The sequence below is a fragment of the Perca flavescens genome, chromosome 10 (genome assembly GCF_004354835.1).
Source record: "Perca flavescens isolate YP-PL-M2 chromosome 10, PFLA_1.0, whole genome shotgun sequence".
In the NCBI taxonomy this organism is placed as follows: Eukaryota; Metazoa; Chordata; class Actinopteri; order Perciformes; family Percidae; genus Perca; species Perca flavescens.
The window spans coordinates 24,782,564-24,788,619 of NC_041340.1; the positions used below are offsets into that span (position 1 = coordinate 24,782,564).

Below are 6,056 nucleotides of genomic sequence, written 5' to 3' on the forward strand. Positions count from 1 at the left end.
CTAAACATCATTATTATTATTATTATTATTATTATTATTATTATTATTATTATTATTAGACAATATTCATTTAATTTAAATGACTAGCGTTGAAGATTTTGTTATGTGGTGGATATAATAACGTCAGTTATTGAAGTTTGTAGGCTATGTTAAGTTAGCCTATGGAAGTAATATTAGATTAAAGTTAGGCTACGTTATAGAAACAGACCGGCCTTCTACGTGGAACGATTATTTTAAATTTCAATGTGCTATAAGCATATACAAATAGCCTGATATTTACGTTGATCTCTATATGGGGATGTAGCTCAGTGGTAGAGCGCATGCTTTGCATGTATGAGGCCCCGGGTTCAATCCCCGGCATCTCCACATTTTGGCTCACTGCTTTTCACGGCGGTCTACGTATCCACTAACAACCAGACGAATATCTGCTCCGTATGCACTTCAGCTAGACTACTGTGTACACAGTAGGAGCGATAAAGCGAAAGGCTACAAATCGATTTCGATGGAAGCCGGCGACATGAAGCTACAAACTGACGCTTGTCGCTGCGTGACGAGCGTGGCACGCTACTAATCAAAGTTGAGCTGTCCTCAACTTTCAATGGCGACAACGTAGCTGTGTTTAGAGTTTTTGGAACACTGTCTGCTGCTTTTTGTTTTCCAAGAGTAGGCCTACACAATTTGAAATAATCTTGTTGGTGTAATAGTCAATCAACGTCCTGTAGGAGGGGTGCACAAGACTCACCAGGGGCCTTTGGACTTATTTCACAAATCAGCATCTTTAACCCATCATAATTAAGAAAGGGTGTCATGACCAGTGCAAAGGTTATGACAAAAAAGGGAGACCACATACAATTAAGGATAAATTTACTTGAATAAAACATGTATTTCAGTAGTGTAGTGAGTGCATGGGTGAAGGTGAGTGTGTGGAAAGCAAAGCAGAACCGCAAAGACAGCTGTTAGGTTGTAAAAAGTTAAACCACTGGTGATGTCTGATAAAAAAAAATACTTTTAGTTAAATGAACACTGTAGCTAGAAAAAAAAAACACTGAACCAATACTGATTGCATCACACCACACTAATTAGCATTGTCTGCCTCACCCCAAACTCAAGCTTCTAAAGAATCATCAGGTCTTGTCTGACATTTAGCATATTGGAGAAGACTCATTGTCCTCACAGAAAAGGTTACTGTTGCTTCTGCCTTTTAGGGAGCCACTCCCTGCTAGGCCAGACTTGATTAGAACAAAGGAAATGCATATCTCTGTAAACTTGAATAGAATTGGCACTACCATGATAGACAACCTTTGTCTGGGAACTGGAGTAAAGCTGAAATCAGAGGTGTGTCTTTAACCTGGGACAGTTTCCATTCAAGGAAACACCCACAATTCCAAAGGATTATAATTCTGATTCTGAGAATGATTCAGGACTGTGGACTGTGACCCCATAAGGGAAGCATTTCTTGCAGTCCACTGCTGCCAGTGTTTTCATGTTTTATGTTTGATTGTTTTTTCATGTCACAGGACTGCGAACTGTGACCCGACAGGGAAAGCACGTTTGCAGTCCGCTGTTTTACAGTGTATTGTTTGTCATGTCACGTGACTGATTGATGTAATTCCTGAAGAGGAGGCATGTCATTTCAGTCCACTGTCAGCTGCAGTGTATCATTTGTTTTTGTCATGTCGTTTTCATCATGCTGTTTTATTAAACATTTTGCTTAATCTTTCAATTAGACCAAGCCTCTCCTTCCTCCTCCGAAATCAAACGAACACGTCTTTTAGAATTTCTTAACACAACCTAGAGCCCAAGCAACCCCCCCACCCCCTGCTGGCTGTGTGGACAGACAGCTGAGTGAACTGCATCTCCAACTGGAACTAGGAAACAGGAAGGCAATCAGGAAGAGTGGACTCAGGTGGGGCTCGTCCTCCCTCTGCCACTCAGACTGCCTCCACACAGCTCCCAGGGAAATACTAAACAGCCAGCCAGAGTGGGAGGAGGGAGTCCATGCTACAGGCATTTAACAAAACAGATATAAGATGTCAATGTTTTAAATGTACCTGCCTACGAAATGGACTCTTTTAAATTTCTCTTTTAAAATGTGAGTTCCTTTGCTTGAAATTGAGTTCCATTTAATTTTCTCTTCTTTTAGTGTTTCCTGTCTGTAGGTTTTTGTTTGTATTTGTGCTGCTGTGCATCTCAGCCAGGTGTCCTATGAAAAAGAGATTCTTAGTCTCAATGGGACTCTCCTTAAATAAACGTTAAACAAATAAACTACATAATGTAACTTTCTGAAAACCATTCTGCATTTTCAGTATACTTTTGATATGTTAATTATATTTAACTGATATTACTTTTTATCTCATTATCATGTTTTATTTGCAATGGAGTTTTTTTTTTTTTGGGGGGTTCTTCAACATTTCCTGTGAGACCAAAGTGACTTAGAAGCCACTCATCACTGTGAGCAGAAATGTAATTTGGGCTTTGAAAAAATATTAATGCAAGAGTGGCAAAGGTTGAGTTTCTACAAGACCAATTCACCCAAATTACCTCACGTAGGGCCTACCTGTAGTTATGTAGATAGTTTTGACATTTGTCCAGGTTTAGAGACCTTGCTCTAGGAGCACATTAGCTACAGTTGTGTTGCTGAACTCTGTGGAATATAAATGAATATACATATGTTCAGTGCAGGCTGGGTCTGTATGTATAGTTCCAGGCCCATGTCAACAGAGCATAAGCTGAAATGTCTTTTTCCTTGGACACGTTCTACCTTCATACAGTCTATGATACCAGATAAGTGAGAAAATATTTGATTTGGTATTTGGGAAAACTATCCCTTAGCCAGACCCACATCAAGATGTTGGGTCTGGGAACACACCATTGGCTGGGCTCAATCCGAGGGGCGGATAAACGGTTGTCTTTCAAATTCCCTCTGCACGCTATAGGATAGCGCTACAACCAACCAGAGCAACGAGTTGATAGATTAAACTTTTGCCGTATCCGGTCGGCAAAACTCCGTACACATCCTCCTTTTTTAATAATGACTTCAGTGCCGTTCTTTGTTCTTTTCGCAAAGAAAAGCTTAACTCCAAGTCTTCCAGAGTTGCTGCCAAAGCCGATTCGAAAGGCCGCTGTTTGCCAGCAGCAGCAGCCATGTTCTTTGTTTTCAAGTAGCAGGGAATTCACGCGGAACCTTTGCAACTCTGTCGTCATTATGTTAAGCCCGCCCACCGACTCTATACACAATGTGTTTGGCCTCACTAGAGTTTGGTTTTTCCAGCTCGCAAGCCAACGGGGAGTTGCTAGACGACCCTTGCGGCAAATTAAATTTGCTGCCGCTAGAGTGCGTCTGGATTTCTAGGCTACCTTTATTCCCTTGTTTTCATGAAAAGCCATGAAATCACCATTACAAGTAATATTTTATAAGCACTTTATTGTGGGTTTCTGGGTATGGTCACATGATGAAATTCCATTTGAAGTCATTCTCAACCGAGATTTGAGTAATTCTCTAACATCCTGACTGTCCTCTCTGCTCTGACGTCCACATTATCTCACACTCCGCTCTTTGTGGAGCTGCAGCCCCCACCTCTTGGCCCTCCACCCGGAGCTGAGGTGGTTAACCACCATGTGATCCCCAGCCACCACAGGTCAGCTCTGTCACAGCAACATCAGGGCGAGGAACTTTTAATAGGCTAAATGCTTCCACGTCATCAGACAGAACCACACAGAGTAGAACTCTAGTGGAATCCCTGAACACTTTTATAATTTTTGTGAATTTTAGCAGTGAACAAAATGGCAAATATTGGTTACGAGAAGAAAATGTTGTGTATTGTTGCGTTATGTTGTGTATGTTATATTGTTGTTTTGTGGCAGCTCCAACAACTCACAACAAAGTATGTGAGAGGCTATGGGCCTTTCAGTCAAAGTGTGAGGCAGAAACACTGTGCAGTCCGTGACACACAGCTCCATTCATACATTTACCAAGATCCCCAGCCCACCCAGCATCCATCAGCCATTACCACCAAGTAACCTTTGACCTGTCCCAGTAGCTGCATTCATGAGGAAGTCGCCTGTTGTCACGGTGACAGAGGAAATGCCTAATCTTCATTTACCCCAGAAACTTTGATTTGATGTTTTCAAATGAACTTATTGTGAAAAAGAGGAAACATAGAGATGGACTGCTTCATACAGTAGAACATACATCTGAGTGTGGCTGTAACAAACAGCCTGTCTGCAGTGGCACATATGCTTTATTTCATTTCATATGCTTCCTTTGTAGATACTGATCATTATGATAGCGGAAGATATATTTTTAGCACAGTATTACCTGTAAGAAGTCTTGTATTGTAATTGAAAGCAATGCTTGAGTAAAAGTACAAGTATCTTACTAGAAAATGACTTTAGTAGAAGTTAATATCTCCTTTTAGAATAATACTTGAGTTTTTTTTTTTGCCACTTGGCAAGAAACAGGCGTTATGTCACGAACTGGAATGGAGGTGCATTAACTTGCAATCTAGGAGCAATTATATTTTTTTTCCCAGTGTAACAAATTTCTTCTGATTTTATTTTGTAGTAACGAGTAAATATGATGCTTAGGGGGAAATGCAGTGGAGTAAAAGTATAATTAATTTTTAGGAAATGTAGTGGAGCAAAAGTAAAAGTTTCTGGAAATATGAATAACGAAGTAAAGTACAGATATGTGAAAATTCTTCTTAAGCACAGTAACAAAGTATTCGTACTTCGTTACATTACAACACTGCCCGTAAGCCTTTTTCATCCCTGGGTAGAGTTGGCAGGTATTCCTTTCAGCCCCAGAAGGCTCCCTGCTTCCAGCTAGTGTATCCTTCAGGTGACAATAAAAAACCTGAGTACACCTGCACACAACAGAATGTGAATCTCTTGATGCATTGAGGAAATACAGTACTACAAACACATAAGCAATAAGCAAAAATAATCAAACATGACCGTCTACAATGAATGTATTAATTTCACTGTAGGCATCTTTGGCTGGGATTGTCCCAGACACGCCAATCAGTTAGCTGGAATGGTTTGACTGTGGTGAGTAAATGATATGTGACTGTAGCAGGCATGGTCAGTGCTCCACATTTCAGTGCTCATATTATGCTCATTTTCAGGTTCATAATTGTATTTACAGGTTGTACCAGAATAGGTTTACATGGTTTAATTTTTAAAAAACATCAAGATTGCTGCAGCTCCTCTTTTCCCTCTGTGTGTTGAGCTCTCTGTTTTAGCTACAGAGTGAGGCATCTCACTTATGTACCATCTTTTTTGGGACTCGCACATGCGCAGTAGCTAGGTCAGCACTGCTTGTGTTACAAAGTGACTGTTTGGAGCACTGTTCACTGTTTGTGAACCTATCCCAGTTTTCTGTTGGAGATGGTAAGTCCCTTTGGGGTGGACTTTGGGCTTTTTCACTTTGTACACCTATAACATGCACAAAAAAGATATATAACACTATAAAGGAAAAAGCTAAATGAAATGGCTGTAAATTACATGTCTGCAGTCAATCTAGACTAGACTTACAAAATACACTATAATCAAGAAGAAATGGTAACAGACCACTTATTGAAGGTTTTGTGTCAACTTTAATTTTTGGGCTAAATAAAATGGTTTGGATGCAAAAGTAATAATTTGCACTCACAAAATAGACTTAAAGTAAGAATGTAATCTGACAAACACAAATTGTTCCCTGGTCTATTTTTTTGTATGCAGCATTTTCCTGTGTCACATTTGGGCACTCAGGAAAGGTGCGGAGCAAAACTCAGTGCACGTCACTCCTACTGAAAGGCCCCGGCATGTACTGCAGACCCTGCAGTAGGTCTATGATGTGACTATCCAGTCAGTACCAAAGGGATTCCAGAGAAGTTCCACACTGCTGTCTGACACATTGGGCTCAGAACATGTGAAAGCATCTTCATGCTTGTAAAAATGTAATCTCAGCTCTCAAGCCAGTGCGTCGACTCCCGTTCTCTTTTTTTATATTCTGTCCATACAGATGTGAGGATATTTTTAGTGAGCTTTGTAAAAGCTGTTGTCTTCTCTTT

The 6,056-nt window shown here is 40.4% G+C and overlaps 1 non-coding gene across 1 annotated transcript; it reads left to right on the forward strand.

Annotated features, from left to right (window-relative positions):
* The first annotated feature begins 294 nt into the window (after positions 1-294).
* Positions 295-366, forward strand: trnaa-ugc (transfer RNA alanine (anticodon UGC)). The gene has a single exon. It is a non-coding gene; the product is annotated as a tRNA-Ala (tRNA).
* The last annotated feature ends 5,690 nt before the right edge of the window (positions 367-6,056 follow it).